The sequence below is a fragment of the Schistocerca nitens genome, chromosome 1, assembly GCF_023898315.1.
Source record: "Schistocerca nitens isolate TAMUIC-IGC-003100 chromosome 1, iqSchNite1.1, whole genome shotgun sequence".
NCBI lineage: Eukaryota > Metazoa > Arthropoda > Insecta > Orthoptera > Acrididae > Schistocerca > Schistocerca nitens.
Window position 1 is genome coordinate 732,133,366 of NC_064614.1, and position 20,488 is coordinate 732,153,853.

At 40.6% G+C, this 20,488-nt stretch overlaps 2 non-coding genes across 2 annotated transcripts; one reads left to right on the top strand and one right to left on the bottom strand.

The window, feature by feature from the left end:
- Positions 1-18,770: 18,770 nt before the first annotated feature.
- Trnas-cga (transfer RNA serine (anticodon CGA)) lies at positions 18,771-18,845 on the bottom strand. The gene has a single exon. It is a non-coding gene; the product is annotated as a tRNA-Ser (tRNA).
- Positions 18,846-19,441: 596 nt separating this feature from the next.
- Trnas-cga (transfer RNA serine (anticodon CGA)) lies at positions 19,442-19,516 on the top strand. Its single transcript has one exon. It is a non-coding gene; the product is annotated as a tRNA-Ser (tRNA).
- Positions 19,517-20,488: the final 972 nt, after the last annotated feature.

Consider the following 20,488-nt stretch of genomic DNA (forward strand, 5'->3'; position numbering starts at 1 on the left):
ATCATCTCAAACCAGAGAAAGCATTGCCACATCAACTGTAACTCTTAGACCATACAAGGTGAGTCACTAACTATTGCTACCAAGAATAACTCTGAAAGTATGATAGGAATTGAAAAGTCTGTGGGACAAAAGTTGCATGGGACGACGGGGGCCAGAATATGACGCTGGTTTTTTGTTGCTAGGAAGGGTCACTTCAGAGATATGAAGGTCAACTTTGTTCTTTTTTTTTTAATGGGATGCTATAGTTTGGTTCTATTTTCTGATAGTGGATGGCGAGATGAATCCCATGATGTGTAACAGTAAGGCCTTTGAAGGTCACAAAGGTGGCATGAACGTCCATTTACAGAAGGTGTTCGAAGTGATGACCGTTGGTATAAATGCAATGCTGCAATCTTCTTATCATGGATTGAGAGGTATTCCTCATCACATGGGCACTTATTGAAGCACATGCTACGACAATCCTGTCTCGCATATCTTCAGGTGTAGTTGGAATGTCTTTATAAACAGGATCTTTTATGGATCGCCATAAGAAAAAATCCAGAGGCGCCAAGTCTGGTGAATGAGCCAGCCACAACACATTTCCTCCATGTCCAATCCAACAGTTTGGGAATTGCCTCTACAACTCATTTCTAGCCATCAGTGAAAACTGCGCTGGACACCCATCATGTTGATACCACATTCTGTTCCTTGTTCCTAAAGGTATTTTTTCCAATAACAGACCTAATGTTTCTTGCAGGAATGTGGTGTACTTCCTACCATTAAGATTTCTTTCAATGAAATAGGGGCCTATAATTCTGTCCAGAATCCCACACCATACATTCACCGACCACGGTTTTTGGTGCACAACTTGCCGCAGCCAACATTGATTTTCAGTTGCCCAGTAATGCATGTTATGCAAAGCAAAATTTCGATGGTTGTGAATGTGGCCTCGTCAGTAAATAAAATCAAATTCATAAATGTGTCATCCCTCTGAATCTGCTTGTCATTTATGGAGAATGTCAACAAAATTATGTGAGAGCTGAAAGATATCCTCAAACAGACTCACCCTACACATCATATATTTAAATATGTGTATGATACACTGAGAACAACTGGATCTTTAACACATCAGAAACTTATCCAGCAAAGGAAAGTTACAAACAAGAAGACGGAAGTTGGTACTCTTGCCACTGTGGTTTGAGATCCTTGAGTTGGTTCATGTCAAATCGTGAGGGAATCTGGCATGAGCAAGAGTAGTATTGTTCGTGTTCTGCATTGCCATAAATATCATCCTTACCATATCCATCTCCACCAAAAATTAACTGGAACGGATTGTACGTGTCACATTGAATTCTGCCAATGGGCTCAACTTCAGATTCAGAAGGATGACACATTTATGAATTTTATTTTATTTACGGAAAAGGCTACATTCACAAACCATCGAAATGTCGATTTGCATAAGATGCATTACTGGGCAACTGAAAATCATTGTTGGCTGTGGCAAGTAGTGCACCAAAAACCGTGGTCAGTGAATGTATGGTGTGGGATTCTGGAGGACAGAATTATAGACCCCTATTTAATCGAAGGAAATCTTAATGGTAGGAAGTACACAACATTCCTACAAGAAACATTAGGTCTGTTATTGGAAGAAATACCTTTAGGAACAAGGAACAGAATGTGGTTTCAACACAATGGGTGTCCAGCGCAGTTTTCACTGATGGCTAGAAATGAGTTGTAGAGACAATTCCCAAGGACATGGGGGAGATGTGTTGTGGCCGGCAATTCGTAAAAGACATTGTTTATAAAGACATTCCAACTACACCTGAAGATATGCAAGAGAGAATTGTCATAGCATGTGCTTGGTTAAGTGCTGAAGTGATAAGGAATATCACTCAATCCATGATAAGAAGATTGCAGCATTGCATTTATACCAATGGTCTTCACTTCAAACACGTTCTGTAAATGGACGCTCATGCCACCTTTTTGACCTTCAAAGACATTACTGTTACACATCATTGGAATCGTCTCGACAGCCACTATCAGAAAATAAATACCTAAGTATAGCATCCCATTAAAAAAAAAGCTGACCTTCATCTCTCTGAAGCGACCCCACCTAGCAACAAAAAACCAATGTCACATCCTGTCCCCCATTGTCCCATGCAACATTTGTCCCACAAACTTTTCAGCTACTATCATACTTTTAGAGTTATTCTAGGTGGCAATATTGACTCTCATAGCACAATTCATAATTTGTATTTTCCTTATCAATTTGAAGCTGAATACACCAACAGACACCCTTTTCTGTACATACCCAATTGACAGGTGAAGTTGAATATGAAGCACTCACCTTGGCACATCAACATGATATCAAGCTGCAAAGCTCCTTGTACACCCATCTCATTTACAGCTTCCTTGTATCCAGATACCTCATTCAAAGGCAACATCACCAAACCCAACAGGAACAACAAAAACATAAAAAAAATGTAGAAGAGAAAGAACTATCAGAAGTAGCAGCAAAACATACAAAAAATAAGAGGAGTCAGCGAAAGCAACAGTAGATAGTGAAGTGAATGACAAGAAAACTATAGCTCCTCATCATCCAAATGATTTTTTAGATGAAGACAAGAAAAATGAGAAGTCTCCAAGATAAGAAGTGCTGTGTTTCTCAGTTCTCCACCACAATACCCAGTCCATAAAAAATAAAGTGTAACAGCTAGAAGTGTAACTGCAGACTATTGATAGCTCACGTGTTTGTGTAACAGAACATTGGTGTATGGGACCTGAAATTACATTGTAGCTCTAAGCTCATATAATCTAGCATGCCATTGTAGTAGAACCACTATGAGAGGTGGTGGATCATTTATATATGTACAGGAAGGGATTATGTATAAAGTTAGAAATGACACTATCTCTTTAAGTAAAGAAAAACATGTAGAAATATCAGCTACAGAGATAAGAAAGCCACCTAGATCCCAAAGACTAATTAACTATGTAGTTAACATTCTCCCAGTGATGACTTAGATACAATCATACCAAAACTAAGTATTGGACATGGTTACTAATTCTAAGGGCAAAATTCTAATTTATGGAGATTTAAACATCAATACATTGAACCCAGACAGGTTCTGCAACATATCTTTGAACATTATGTACAGTTGTAAAGGGTGTCCAAAAAGTCTTTCCCTGATTACATAAATTGATAACTCAGGCTAGAAGTAAGATACAAATATGAAACTTGTGTCGAATTGTTTACAACTATCAAAGTTTCTTTTTCTGTTTTAGGTTCACAGTACATAAGTAGTGGATGAGGTGCAGTGCCCAAGAAGCCATGTTAACCAATCAGGAGAAGGCACAGTGTGTCCTGTGGTACTGTGAGACACGATCACCAACCACGGTGCAGACACACTTCCAGACAACATTTGGAAGGAATCCACCGGATGTCAAGAGCATTAAAGCCTGGTATGAGAGGTTCAAGAACACAGGATCGGTTGCTGACCTTCTGAGGTCTGGTCGACCAAGAACTTCAGCAGACAGGGTGGAAGCTGTAAGGCAGTCTTTTCTGCGAAGTCCAAAGAAATCGGTGCGCAGGGCCTTATGTGAATTACAGATGCCAAAAAGCTCTCTTCATGACATTTTACACAAACGTTTATTGTTTCATGCATACAAAGTGCAAATCAATCAGGCCTTGTTGCCCGATGACAGTACACGTCGATATGAGTTTGCGGTCGAAATGCTATCATGTATTGAGGACGATGATGGTTATCTCAGACGAATTGCCTTTTCTGACGCACCAATCTTTTTTGTCAGTGGAGTAGTGAATCACCATAATGTGCGTATTTGGGGTTCACAACCCCCTGGTGAGGTCATGGAGTGTACCAGAGGCAGTCCAAAGGTAAATGTTTGGTGCGCGCTATTGCACGATCGAATTATCGGACTGTTCTTCTTCGCTGAGGCTACCATCACATGTGCAGTGTATCTGGACATGTTGCAACTGTATGCTGTTCCTCAGCTGCTTCAGAATCACCCTGATGTCTTGTTTCAGCAAGACGGTGCACCGCCTCATTGGGGTTTGGACGTCCCTGCCTATTAGATTAGATTAGATTAGATTAGATTAGATTAGATTAGATTAATACTAGTTCCATGGATCATGAATACGATATTTCGTAATGATGTGGAACGAGTCGAATTTTCCAATACATGACATAATTAGGTTAATTTAACAACATACTTAACTTAATATAACAACTTTATTTTATTGTGTTTTTTGTTTTTCTTTATTTTTTATTTTTATTTTTTAATTTTTTTTATATCTTTCCTGGGCGATGGGTGGTCGTGATGGGCCAACGGTTTGGCCTCCTGCTGTCCCGACATAACTCCATTAGACTTCTTTTTATGGGGTTATGTCAAGGACGAGGTCTACTGAACACGTGTACCAGATCTTGAAACCCTGCGGCAACGGATAACCACAGTAGTTGAATCGATCCCTCCAGTAATGTTGGCTAATGTGTGGACAGAAATTGAATATCGCCTAGATGTGCTACGTGCTACCAAGGGTGCTCCTGTGGAAGTTTACTGATGTGTGGAAAAAGCTTTAATAGTTTGTAAACAATTAGACACCGGTTTCATATTTGTATCTTACTTCTAGCCTGAGTTATCAATTCATGTAATCAGGGAAAGACTTTTCGGACACCCTGTACAATGTCACCATTGTTTCACACAGTCACAAGGGTAACTAAGTGCTCAGCATCAATCATTGACCTTATACAAACTGACTTGGAAAAAGAAAAGTGTGATGTTGTTGTAGGTAACTTGCCTTGCATACAATTCCAGTAAGCTCTTAAAATTAAAGACATCTGGGAAAAAAAAGAAAAGAAAAGTCACATATAGAAGGGCCTTCACTAAGCAAAAAATGGCTGAATTTACCATGCAAATGAACAATGAAACACCAGAAGAAGCATACATGGAGACAACTACAGATAGGAAGTTTTCAAAGTTTCTATTGAAAATAAAATTCAGAAGTGTTCATGAAAGTACTATGAGCCACTAAAACACAAAACAAAAGTAACTGGGTGGCCAATGGGATAGAGAAATCCTCTATAACCCTTAAACACCTCAGCAACATAAAAAAACAACCAAAATGATCCAGCATTTCAAAAATACTACCAAACATACAAAAACATATATACAAAAGATTTAGTAACAGCAAAAAGGTCCCAAAATGACAAAATTATAGAAGAGGCAGAAAGAAAAATAAAAGCAGCCTGGAATGTCGCCAAACAGGAGACAATTAAAAAAAAAGACAAAACAGGTAAACACAATCACAGGGCAATGGTACCACAATATACGATCGCCAGAAAATTGCAAATGCAATGACGTAGGCTTTCCTGGTGTAGTAAGTCTTGAAAGTCTCTTCGTGTTTGCTGCCGGATCCTAAAATCAACTTGACTCGATATTTCGGTGATCCAACTGGTCACCATCTTGAGGAAAATTCTGCTTCTGCTGATGAGTCCCGCTGAGAACTGACGCCAGGTTGCAAATCGACGTCCTATATAGGCCACCGTTCAGTACACGGCATATGCGCCGCCCATCACGGTTTCTGCCTTCCTAGACAGGGAGGTGGCGCCGCCCTTAGTGAAACAGTGTTGGCAATGATATATCGCAGTCAAGGCCGCACCAAAGAACGTTCAGTATTGATGCAAGACAATACAGGATTCCACGTCTTGCTAAGAGGAAACCCATTGTCTCTGTTGATTAAATTATCAGCCAACCTAATTTCAATCGCCTCTTGCAAATTGCAAATGTAGCTAATAAATATTTCAGGAACATAGTTACCAAGCTACAACTCAAACTTGGCAAAATACAGCTGGTACAAATGCTGAACGATGTTCCAAACACAGTGATGCTGTGACCCACCACCTCAGAAGAAATAAGCAATTTTGTTCAGAACCTAAAAAATAAAATCGCAGCATGTATAGGAGGAAGTGCCTTGTGTGCTTGCTGAAGGACTGTATAAACACTACCAAGGATCCGTTAGCACACATCATAAACAAATCATTCACCACAGGTTGTTTCCCAGAGGCACTAAAGAATGCAAAGGTCCTGCCCCAACATAAGGAAGGAGACCCCAAAAATACAGAAAATTACAGGACAATCTCTTTATTGTCATCATCCTCAAATGTAATGAAAATTAAACTTATGGGGTACCTAACAAAGTAAAATCTTCTGTGTAAAGAACAGTTTGAGTTCAGGCCTGATAAAAGCACACAATCAGCTATAGCTCATTTTACAAATGTTGTTCTGTAAGCACTAGATGAAGGAGATCACATAATAGGTAACTTCCTTGACTTCAGCAAATCCTTCAATGCCACAGACCAAACAATTCTGTTAAATGAACTGGAAGCTCTAGGTGTAATAGGATTAGCAAATAAGTGGTTTCAATCATACCTAAAGAATAGAGTGCAACGGGTAGAGATCTCTCAAAAAAACTCCAACCATACTATAAAACACCTTCCTGAAAGAATACATTAATATTGTAGCCCCAAGGAAGCATGCTTCTTCTTGGTATATATCAATGATTTTCCCCAGTGTGTCACCACGTTGTTGTTGTTGTCTTCAGTCCTGAGACTGGTTTGATGCAGCTCTCCATGCTACTCTATCCTGTGCAAGCTTCTTCATCTCCCAGCACTTACTGCAACCTTCATCCTTCTGAATCTGCTTAGTGTATTCATCTCTTGGTCTCCCTCTACGATTTTTACCCTCCACGCTGCCCTCCAATGCTAAATTTGTGATCCCTTGATGCCTCAGAAAATGTCCTACCAACCGGTCCCTTCTTCTTGTCAAGTTGTGCCACAAACTCCTCTTCTCCCCAATTCTATTCAATACCTCCTCATTAGTTATGTGATCTACCCATCTAATCTTCAGCATTCTTCTGTAGCACCACATTTCGAAAGCTTCTATTCTCTTCTTGTCCAAACTAGTTATCATCCATGTTTCACTTCCATACATGGCTACACTCCATACAAATGCTTTCAGAAACGACTTCCTGACACTTAAATCTATACTCTATGTTAACAAATTTCTCTTCTTCAGAAACACGTTCCTTGCCATTGCCAGTCTACATTTTATATCCTGTCTACTTCGACCATCATCAGTTATTTTGCTCCCCAAATAGCAAGACTCCTTTACTACTTTAAGTGTCTCATTTCCTAATCTAATGCCCTCAGCATCACCCGGCTTAATTTGACTACATTCCATTATCCTCGTTTCATACAGTAAAGCTGCATGCCCTCGGGAAAAATTACGGCTGTAGTTTCCCCTAAGTGAAACAATATTGTTTGCTGATGACAAACATTCTAATCAGTGAAGCATCACCAAGGGTAAGTAGCGTCGTCTGGAACGCGGCGTGCCGACGGCCGCTGGGTTCGACGACCGACTCTCAGTAACAGCGACGTAGTGCTGGCGTGGCGCCCAAGCAGTCGCGAACCGCGCCGAACCATTCGCTGGTGTCGGCGAGTTGCAGTGGTTTACCGCGACCGCCTGGCTGGCGGCACGGCACTCGTCTCTGCTTCTCCGCATGGCTCCCCGTCGTAGTGTATGAAACAAACATTCCACACCGGTGTACTGTCTTTAAGGACACAGATTACTCGCTGTGGAAGAAAGTGCAATTTGTTAAAAGCGTTTATTGTTCAGTAAGCCGTCGCTTCACTGGTATGCACAGGATGTTTTGGCGTGATAACAGGTTTCTTGTGGCATTGTGACACTGGTATTCAGGGTTCGTCACACGCACATTGTACCACACACTTTCACTCACTCTCACGGTTGATACACTGCCATAGCGTCTTTCAACCCGCGAAAATGTTTCGGTACACACATACTAAATGTCTCCGTCGAGCGATGTTTATTTGAATCGACTCCGAACGGATCAATAACTACTGTTTTTATACACTGTCTATTGTTCGTTGAGCACTGCACTAGGACAGTCTGTCACTCAACACTTGACTTATCGACGTATATATTGGTGCAGATACAACAGTCATTTTCTGTCCCTACTACACACAATATTCCGTCCTTTCCTCAATTATTTATGCACACAGTTTATTGTTCAACCTTTTAACTGTTCTACGCATAATCACTCTCATCTCCATTGCGTCTATTTGTTTTTACCTTGTCACAACACACTTTTAATATTGTTACTAGGCGTATATGGCCCTTTTGTAAATTTTTTAAAGGTGTGTGATTTTTTTGTACATAGTTTTCCTTTCCTTCTTTCTGTGTAGCTTGCCTGGTTATCACTCATCTAGCAAACAGATTTTACCATGTGCATGACAGTTTGACTTGGGCATATTGCTCAATAAATACTTTATTTAGCACTAGCAGTATTTTTAATGATTTTTCCTACATGACTACAGTGTAGGTTCCGCATTGGTTGACTTAATTCGCGTATCGCGTAATGAATATTCAAGGGCGTGTACCAAGTACACAGGCTTCAATTGAAGCATTGCTACATACAAAGCGGAGTTTACTCGGAACAGGCTTGTTTTTAATTAGCTTCTGCTCCAGTGTCGTTCTCAAATCACTACTGGCAGCAAACATCACATCACATAATTGTTCCATATTACAAAGTCAATTTTTGGCTAGTAAAGACTCTCTCTCTCAGGGTTCCTTATTCTAATACAATTACAACTGTTACCCTACACTATAAGATTGCATCATTAATTGTACTTACATACTACACATAGAAAATGATTCAAGAAATTAATCCTTTGTAAAATGATTCAAGAAATTAATCCTCACTTTATCAACAAGAAGATTGTTCGTTGCTTGATGAGCATATAATATTTTAATGGCTCTAATTGTCTTTAAACAAAATCTTTCCTGTGTAAGCTATGTTCACTTTCTGATTCCACTTCCTCCAAGTTTAATTACACACAAATTTCTTTCTTAATACTAACATACTTATACTCTAAAACATAATTAACATTTTCTTACAACTATTGCTCTTTATATGTGAGATGTCACTGAATAAATAACTTCACATCTTTACGTGGATACAATCCTTTGATCTTCCCCGTATGGGGATGTGCTAACAAATAGCTACATTCGTGTGGCACGCTTATTACTTCAAAAGGCCCTGAATATAGCAATTGCCACTTACTATTCTGTTTTAAGGTGGCTGAGGATTTAGGGTGGTTCCGAATAAGTACTAGGTCTCCTACATTATATTTCTGTTCGTTAGTTACACCTCGATCGTACTTCCTTTTCCTCTTTGCCGCACAGCTAGTTAGTCTGTTCCATATCTTTTTCATCTTTTCCTCCCTTGTTTCTGCCCTGGCTGGTAATCTCGGTAAAGGCGTGAGCCATTCATTTGGTGTCTCATTAACTCCATTCAATATCTCTACCGGTGGGTAGCCTGTACTTGAATGGGGTGTTAAATTGTGTATTTCTACAAATTTAGGTACTAACCCGGGCCATTTTGTATGTCAGTTCCCTATGTAGATTCTAAGGAACTTATTCAATTCTCTGAATATTCTTTCAACTAGACTTGCTTCTGGATGGAACCGGGATACCAGAATATGCTGTATATTTTGTTCTCGTAGGTAATTTTTCCAAGTGCGACCCGTGAAATAAGAGGCATTATCAGTCGTTATGGCTTCGGGTTTTCCCACTTGAGGCAGGTATTCTTGATTGATCCGCCTGACTATGGTTTTGGCAGTAGCTGATTTTATACAATAAATTGCTAAGTATTTGGAAAAAATATCGTACATGGCCAGTATATATTTCATACCTCCTCTGGCCATGGGATAGGGACCTGCTACATCCACAGATACTAATTGAAGCGGCCTGAGTGGAACTATGGGATGTAGTTCAAACTTGGTGGATCTATTATAGTGTTTTGCTTTTTGACATATCACGCAAGTTCTAACTGTTGCCTGTATCTGGTGTTTCATACGGGGAAAGTAGCAGTATCTCGCCATGATTTCTGCGCACTTTCCAATCCCTGCATGGCCCCATGCCAAGTGCGTGTGCCATATCATAACTTTTACCGACTGGTTAGGTATACATACTGCCCAGCAGTCTTCTTTCGTGCTAAGTTTATGATACAAAATATTGTTCACTATCTTAAAACCTTGCTCATCTCTATTGTTAACACCCTCTTCAATATTATTAATGATTTTTTCCCACATCGGATCTGATCTCTGTAATTCGAACATGTTTTTACATATATATAAAAAATCCTTCATGTAAGTATTGTCACGCACTAACAGCACTTTATACTCCGCGGATTGCTCTAACATTTCTGCTAACTCCGGTAATCCTACCGGCAGTCGCGACAGAGCATCCGCTATTACGTTATCTTGGCCTTTTATGTACATAATCTTTATCCGGTATTCTTGTAAGATAAGCATCCATCTCCTCAGTCTGGTATGGAATAGTTTGCATGACATCAAAAAACTTAACGCCTGGTGGTCACTATACACTCTAATCTCCTTCCCCTGTAGATAGTAATTAAACTTTTTTACAGCCCAGACTACTGCAAGCGCTTCCAGTTCGGTTGCCGAGTAGGCTCTCTCGCAGCTAGTTAAAGTCCTACTGGCGAAGCCGATAATCTTTATTGTTGCCGGGTCGTTGCCTTCCTCCCATTGAAACAGGCACACTCCCAAGCCATAGGAACAGGAATCCGTCGCAAGACAAAAATCTTTTGACAGATCTGGGTGCTGCAAAATATTTGCATTCAGTAGGGCGGTTTTAATCGCTTCGAAAGCTTGTTGACATTTGTCAGTCCAAACCCACTGCACATTTTTTCGTAGTAGATTTAGTAGTGACGCGTCATTTAACAACTGATTGGGCACGAACCTTCTGAAAAAAGACGTAAGTCCAAGGAACGCTTTCAATTGTCTCTTAGTGCGGGGGCTTGGAAATTCTCGGATCGCCTCTAGTTTTTTGTTGTCTGGGCTGATACCAAGTGGTGTAATAAGATGGCCTAAAAATTTAATTTTATTTCGTCCAAATTTTGACTTTTCGAGATTTGCTGTTACACCTGCTTGCTTAAATCTCTCTAGTACTCTATTCAGCAATTCCATATGTTCGTCCCAAGTAGCAGTAGCGATTACCAGATCATCAACATATATTGTGATTTTTTCTAACAAATCTGGACCCAGTACCGTGTCTAGAGCAGTAATAAACACTCCAGCACTCACATTCAATCCGAAGGGAAGTACCTTGAATTGGTAACTTCGCCCTCCGAATATGAAAGCTGTGTACTTCCTTGATTCCGGTGTAAGTGGAATTTGCCAATATGAACTTTTAAGATCGACCGAGGTCAAGTACTGCACTCCATGAAATTTTTGTATCTGCTCATCTAAATTCTCTGGACGAGTCCGGACAGGTATAATAATTTTGTTAATGTCCCTCGCATCTAACACTAGCCTGATTTTTCCATTGGCTTTCGCCACTGCTACAAGAGGACTACTGTATGGAGAGAAGGAGGGCTCAATGATATCCCACTCTAACAAAAAAATGGCTCTGAGCACTATGGGACTCAACTGCTGAGGTCATTAGTCCCCTAGAACTTAGAACTAGTTAAACCTAACTAACCTAAGGACATCACAAACATCCATGCCCGAGGCAGGATTCGAACCTGCGACCGTAGAGGGCTTGCGGTTCCAGACTGCAGCGCCTTTAACCGCACGGCCACTTCGGCCGGCCCCACTCTAACATCTTCCGAATCTCTTTAGCTACTAATTCCCTCCTCGACCAAGGGATGGAGTAAGTTGCGCGACAGTATGTTTTGTGGGGCATCACCTCTATGTGATAGTGGTACCCTTTGACTATTCCTGGTCGGTCGGTAAATACCATAGTATATTCCGATAGCAGCTGCGTCAACTGTTGCTTTTGTGTATCGTTTAAACCTTCGGATTCCTGTACTTTGGTTTGAAATGCCTGATCACTTGTTTCAAAATTTCGATCCTCTAAATTCGGGTAATAGAGGTCTGCTACATGTGAAAAATCATCGAGTTGTAGTACCCAAGGGTTCCTACCTTTGATATTAATTCGATTACAACACGGCACAAGTACCTCCTTCGATTTCATCATAGATAACTCAATCCTCCTACCTCTATTAACTATGCTTAATTTCCCCAAGGAGAGGTCGATCACTGCGTCCCTCTCACGGAGAAAATCTACTCCCAGAATGCAGGCCACCTTTAATCCTTTGACAACGAGGAACGAGCTCACTATGGCTTCGCCCTCCTTACAAATCTCCACCTGCACCTGGTACTTAACTAATTGGCTCTGTGCACTAATGGCTCCAGACACCTTACAATTATTAACCGGGAAAGTCGGAATGCTACGTCCATTCCCCAGTGCTTTAAACAACTCCATACTCATTACACTTACTGAGGCACCTGTGTCGATGATTATATTCACTGCAACATCATTGATTTTCGCTTCTATTAAGGCTTGCACATTTTCGTTATTATCTTTCTTACATTCGTGCGGTTCGTTCAGTAGATCTTTATCCATACTGACACCGTCGTTGTATCGCAGCATACATATTCCAGGTACATTATCACTCGTGTTGCTTTCACTCCACCCCTCGGCCATCGATGGAGAGCGTATCGAGGCCGATTCTAGTTTGTTGAATTGCTTACTTGTGAGGTACTTGGACGGCTATTGCCCGCGACCTCCACTATATGTACATTCTGATTTGTAGGCCGCCATGGCTGCGCAATAGGCGCGTTTTGCGGTGGTGGTCTATTGTTGTCATACCGGTCATTACCCTGTCGCTCTGGGCTTGTTCGCTGATTCTGCTGCCAATTTCGATTACTATCACTATAATTGCTCTGCCACTGACCTCGCGCATTTTTCCAGCGGTTGGTCCCTGACATTCCGGATTCGTACCGGTCGTCAAATCGACGCTTTTTGTTATAAGTTGGTTGTCCATACCCGTTCTGGTTTCTACCATTACTACAATTTTGTGAATGTTCTTGCCGCTTGTTACCACCCCCACCATTTCCATGGTTGTGGTTTTGTGCACTATTGTTTCTGTCATGTTTACACCCTGATCCATTATTCCGCGAGTGATCGCACGCTGATTTTGCGTCTTCCTGGATCAAGTCTATTGAATCTAGCACAGACAGGAAGTTTTCCATGTCGCTTTCTGGTACGTGTATTAATTTTTCTTTGATATGAAGGGGTAAATGTGATTTTAGTAGTCTTATTATGTCTCTTGGTGATATAGGCTCGTCCCAGTAGCGCGTTTTGTTTATATACTTTTCAAAATACCGTCTCAAATTCCCAAGACGGGGTGAGTACGGTTCGGGATTATATACTTCTTTTCTTAGCCGCTCTTGTATACAAGGCGACCAATATTTCGACAGAAATGCCCTTTCAAATTGTTCATATGTCATGCAGCTGTCTGCTACTTCTGTAGCCCACAACGCTGCGTCACCTTGAATGTATGACATGACGTATTGAATTTTCTGTGTTTCATTCCACACACTGGGCAAGATATTTTTAAAGCTCTTTATGAATACTACTGGGTGTACTGACTTCCGTTCAGTAGTAAACGTTTGGAACTGCCTATTTTTGATTAGACTTTCTTCAACTAATATTTTTGAACTACATGGGTTTGCTCCTGGGACATATGCTGTGTGCTCCGAACCGAAGCTACAGCTCTTCGCATTATCGACTACCGATTCCCCATTGTTGTATCGGGTATAAGTTTGTGTGTTGCCAAAACCATGGGCTGTTGGCGACATAGGTTCCTGTTCCACTTGTTTTCTGCCTTGTGCTAAACCTTTCTCCAGGTCGGATATCCGTTTGTTAATATTCACTTGCCACTGCGGAATATCCTCACTGAGTATTTGTTTGATGGTTTGCACGTCGTTCTGTACCTGACTATTTACTGCGGCACTGAACGATTCGGAATCTCTATTTGCTATGGCTGCTTCTACTTTAGAATTAATATTTTTGTCAATCTCACTCTCCTTCACTTCTAGCCATGAGTTGAATTCGGTTTCGATTTTAGTTGCTTGTTCGTTCCACTTCTGCTCTACAAGCTGTGTGGAATCTACCTCTAGCTTTTCTAGCCGGTTGGCTAAGACACCTATCTCGTCTACCATGGGCACTTATGCAGTTTAGCAGGTACGGAAAAAATTTTTCATTTTTTTCCAAAATTTGATCGATTATAGTCAAATGTGATACGCTGATTACGAATACGATATTTATTTTCGCCCCAGTCAATTATTTACATCAAAAAAATTGTTTTAAATTTTTTTAAAATTTTTTTTATTTTTTTTATTTTTCAATATTTTGTCGATTACAGTATACGTTCATTTTAACGGAACGGTAGGTACGTATTTTTACTAATTAGCCACAATCAAACGCCAGTGCAAAATTAACAAACTTTTAATAAACTCCCCCCACTGTATATTTACACATCTGTAGCGTAGCCCACTTGAGGTTAGGTTGGGAGTTTTTTTTTTTTTGGAATGCGGCCGCGGCAGCGGCCGCCTATGATTCGAAAATATTGAACTGGTGATCATTCACCATATAACATCCATTTTCATTTAATGAGTTGATGATGAGAATATGCTGCTCATAATTTTATTTCCGTACCTGCTAAACTGCATAAGTGCCCTACCATGTTAGTGTTTGCTACTTGCAGGTTGTTGACCTGTACAGTCAACTCCTGCACGGCCTTAGGTATCGACTCATAATTCTGTTTCATACAGGCAATGTCCTTTTTCATAAATTCTAAAGATTGCACAAGTTGCTGGTCTCGCTCAGCTAGCTGTTCAAGTAACTTTTCCTCTAATCGGCGATCCCTCTCAGCCTGCTGGCGATCTCGCTCGGCTTGCTGTTGCGCAAATTTTGCCTGGTAATCCAGCACGCGCTCTAATATAGCCTGAAGTGAATACCCACCAGGCAGATTACCACTCTCTGGTTCCTGCTTTTCTGGTGGTGGTGCAATTTCTTTATCTGCATCTCCTTGAGCACTAGTGGGCGGTGGCACCACTTCCTGTGCCCCTGCCCCCACATTTTCGCATGTTATATCCTCAAAGAGAGTACTTGTACTGCTTAAGGTACCCGGTTCTACATTTCCTGCACTAACTAATTGTTGTTCCTCAGTATCCATATTGCTCGGACGTTGACTACGCAACTTAACCATATTCCTAAATTGCTTACTTGAACACAAAATCTGACAGTTTTGCCACTTGCACACAAAATACGTTAATTTATCTGCACTACACTGCACACTAAAAATTACTATCTACCATTCAACTTTGTCCTGTCACAAACACTAACATCAAACTACGCACAATATGCACACCACTAGCGATATGAGATCACTTCACTGGAGCTCAGCTTCTACAGACAGGACAACTACACTGTAGTCTTACCTTTATTTTATCTGATCTCGGGGTTCGGCTGCCCCCGGATTACGTAGTCGTTACAGTTTCTCAGTACTATCAGGATCGTCTTCTCTGATTCGCTTGCAGTAGTACGTTTTTCATGAAAGAGTGGTTGCACATTCATTAATACATGGCATTAATCATGATATACATACATACATTTATCACTAAATATACATATATATATATACATACATAACAATCAACACTGAAAGAAAAATACATAAAGTTTTATATTTGTGGCCACTGCAAATTCTGGCCCCGCGTTTTTGGGCGCCAGTTTCACGTAACTCTCGTGAATTGTATAAATTATTATTATTGCTCTTTACTTATTTATTTTGGTTTTGTTTTTGTTATTGCTCGCGTAGTAACGCATGTATGAAAAGAGTTACGTGAAATACTTTTATTAATGCTGTGCTTTGAAATTCTTTATCGTCATTACCTTTAAAAAAAATAAATTATATATATATATATATATATTGAGATCTTATTGTTCTGTATCTGGCCTACACTTAAAGGAACGTTTTTTCGTAACTGTAACTCATGCTAAAACTCAATATATCTTCCCTACTTTATAGCTATTGAAAATTGAAATTACTTTGTCATGAACACTGATGTTACAGTTCGTATGATCGTTCAACAACACAAGTTTGCAGTGGATTTTGTTTCTCGGTAAAACACCATTCAATACCACGACTAGCACAAGAACATGAGACTCTTATTAAAATAATACGTTTTCACTGTAAAGTTTGCCAGACCAGAACAGAGCACAGCAAGATTCTTATTAAATTTTGGAGGTACATTAACTTATTTGTACTGTGAATTATATACTATCAGCAGCCCGCGTCAACCTGCAACACATCATAAAATCTGCTGATCTTCACTGCAAGTCTGGAAGCTAAAAGAAATAATATTGGAAGTAGTTTGAATACGCCGCGGCAGCGGCTCTTTCGTTCGTCGCGCAGCTCAGCACCACAGATAATATTTATATGTAACTGAAAAATGTCTCAACAGGATGGGATAATAGGCAAGCAAGCTTTAACAATTAATAATGCAAGTTTTCATTTAAACAACTCTATTAAAACATTTAAATATCTCAATGATTACAGACCTTTATGAATTCACACGTAATGGCGTACATCTCTTAGCCTCGACAAAAGAAAGCTATATTAGCGTTCGCTACTACAATACAGGAGATCTTACTCGCACGACTCTCAGATTAAGAAGACAAAGAAATTAATGTTTATCACATATTATATACTAGATACTTTTTTAATCTTTGTTCAACATTTATTGTCTGTGGCGTTTTCATTATTCGCCGACGCAGATATTCTCAAATATAAATAATAAAAAAAATACATAATTTTATACAATGACACAATATGATACATCTAATTTTCTAATTCCTACATAATATGTTGTTTTTCTACTAGACGTTACAGGCACTAAAGGACAAAGCTGAAGAAACAATCATGCATGTATCCAGATGAGTAGGCAACAACAAATTAACTTTAAATGTAAAAAAGACCAACAGTTTTAGTTTCCACATATGCAGATAACCTGAAAATAACTTGTTAAAAGTGAAAGATGAACTCACAGAATGTGTATCACAAACAAAATTTCTAGGGATGTATATTGACACAGGACTAAAATGGACTAAGCATGTTACTGCCCTTGGGAAATGAATAGCTTCAGCATATTTTGTGCTTAGAATAATAAATTCAGTGCATAGTAGCTCATGCACCAGAACAACATATTTTGCCTACATTCTTTCTGTGAGGTGTTATTGGATAATGTTATGGGAGAGACAAATGAGCAGAACAGATGAACAATCTTTAAGGTACAAAGAAGGACTGTGTGCATTATGACAAAGAGTAGCAAGAGAACCCACTGCACTGAGTTGTTTAAAATTATGGGAATCTTGACTGCCCCATGTGAGTACATATTGCAAACAGTGATCCACATTAAAGAAGACACTGATCAATACCCAATGAACATGTCTCTACATGAACATGGAGCCAGGTCCAGCTCCCACACACATCTCAATGGAACAAAGAAAACAAAAATCCAAAACAGTGTGCTATATAATGGAATTTCACTATACAATAAACTACCACAAGAGATCAAAGACAACAGTGAAATACATGCCATCACAAATACCCTGAAAAAATTATCATATGTTTCATATGTTTATTTATTAGCTGTTCGGCATGTTTACCAAGCAAACAGCGTCGTTAAATACATCTTACATATTTCATATAAGTAAAGTTGTTACTAATTTTTACATTATACATTATGCAAACATATACACACATCTTTTTAGTAGTTCGTAATTTGTACATTTTACTCACATCATCATTTTACATATACATAAATACATATAAACACATAAACTTCTTACTAATCAGAATGAGACTTTCACTCTGCAGCGGAGTGTGCGCTGATATGAAACTTCCTGGCAGATTAAAACTGTGTGCCCGACCGAGACTCGAACTCAGGACCTTTGCCTTTCGCGGGCAAGTGCTCTACCAACTGAGCTACCGAAGCACGACTCACGCCTGGTACTCACAGCTTTACTTCTGCCAGTACCTCGTCTCCTACCTTCCAAACTTTACAGAAGCTCTCCTGCGAACCATGCAGAACTAGCACTCCTGAAAGAAAGGATATTGTGGAGACATGGCTTAGCCACAGCCTGGGGGATGTTTCCAGAATGAGACTTTCACTCTGCAGCGGAGTGTGCGCTGATATGAAACTTCCTGGCAGATTAAAACTGTGTGACCGACCGAGACTCGAACTCGGGACCTTTGCCTTTCGCGGGCAAGTGCTCTACCAACTGAGCTACCGAAGCACGACTCACGCCCGGTACTCACAGCTTTACTTCTGCCAGTACCTCGTCTCCTACCTTCCAAACTTTACAGAAGCTCTCCTGCGAACCATGCAGAACTAGCACTCCTGAAAGAAAGGATATTGTGGAGACATGGCTTAGCCACAGCCTGGGGGATGTTTCCAGAATGAGACTTTCACTCTGCAGCGGAGTGTGCGCTGATATGAAACTTCCTGGCAGATTAAAACTGTGTGCCCGACCGAGACTCGAACTCAGGACCTTTGCCTTTCGCGGGCAAGTGCTCTACCAACTGAGCTACCGAAGCACGACTCACGCCCGGTACTCACAGCTTTACTTCTGCCAGTACCTCGTCTCCTACCTTCCAAACTTTACAGAAGCTCTCCTGCGAACCATGCAGAACTAGCACTCCTGAAAGAAAGGATATTGTGGAGACATGGCTTAGCCACAGCCTGGGGGATGTTTCCAGAATGAGACTTTCACTCTGCAGTGGAGTGTGCGCTGATATGAAACTTCCTGGCAGATTAAAACTGTGCGCCCGACCGAGACTCGAACTCGGGACCTTTGCCTTTCGCGGGCAAGTGCTCTACCAACTGAGCTACCGAAGCACGACTCATGCCCGGTACTCACTTGCCCGCGAAAGGCAAAGGTCCCGAGTTCAAGTCTCGGTCAGGCACACAGTTTTAATCTGCCAGGAAGTTTCATATCTGCGCACACTCCGCTGCAGAGTGAAAGTCTCATTCTGGAAACATCCCCCAGGCTGTGGCTAAGCCATGTCTCCACAATATCCTTTCTTTCAGGAGTGCTAGTTCTGCATGGTTCGCAGGAGAGCTTCTGTAAAGTTTGGAAGGTAGGAGACGAGGTACTGGCAGAAGTAAAGCTGTGAGTACCGGGCGTGAGTCGTGCTTCGGTAGCTCAGTTGGTAGAGCACTTGCCCGCGAAAGGCAAAGGTCCCGAGTTCGAGTCTTGGTCGGGCGCACAGTTTTAATCTGCCAGGAAGTTTCATATCAGCGCACACTCCGCTGCAGAGTGAAAGTCTCATTCTGGAAACATCCCCCAGGCTGTGGCTAAGCCATGTCTCCACAATATCCTTTCTTTCAGGAGTGCTAGTTCTGCATGGTTCGCAGGAGAGCTTCTGTAAAGTTTGGAAGGTAGGAGACAAGGTACTGGCAGAAGTAAAGCTGTGAGTACCGGGCGTGAGTCGTGCTTCGATAGCTCAGTTGGTAGAGCACTTGCCCGCGAAAGGCAAAGGTCCCGAGTTCGAGTCTCGGTCGGGCACACAGTTTTAATCTGCCAGGAAGTTTCATATCAGCACACACTCCGCTGCAGAGTGAAAGTCTCATTCTGGAAACATCCCCCAGGCTGTGGCTAAGCCATGTCTCCACAATATCCTTTCTTTCAGGAGTGCTAGTTCTGCATGGTTCGCAGGAGAGCTTCTGTAAAGTTTGGAAGGTAGGAGACGAGGTACTGGCAGAAGTAAAGCTGTGAGTACCGGGCGTGAGTCGTGCTTCGGTAGCTCAGTTGGTAGAGCACTTGCCCGCGAAAGGCAAAGGTCCCGAGTTCGAGTCTCGGTCGGGCACACAGTTTTAATCTGCCAGGAAGTTTCTTACTAATCAGACAATATCAGCAATAATAATTATACAGTTTACATTCAAGAATTAATTATACAGTTTTACACATTTAGTTAATGATAGTTGCATTATTTCATTGTTTACGGTATGCATTCCTTTCAAATTACTTCCAAGATATTCTGCAATTGAGTAATATGCTTAGAAAAGTTTTTTATACTGTAAAGGGCTACCTAAAATGATGTTTACAATTATGCTAGTAATTAATCACAGCAATTAAGAGGCATTCTACAATATGTTCAATAGAACAGTGAAATACAATGTCCAAATGGGTAACTCAGTAAAGCAGGTAATGTATGTATTTTATTTTTTATTTATTTATTTATCCATCCATAGACAATAAATATTGTATGGATGTTGTCCAAAAGTACATGTAAATTTATGGGAAACAATTTAGGGAAAAGGAACAGACAAAATTTCACATTAAATAGTGCAAAGAATAATACATACAAAATTGTACAAGAAAATGTACAAGGAATAATACTTGGTCTTATCAGGAGCTGACGATGACGATGGAGGTAATCATCGAAAGCTGGAGATTTTATCCAGAACTGACACGGCAAGAATACCGAGAATGTTTTACGTATAAGTGCCGATGAGAAAAACTTCGTTCCCAGGAAGCC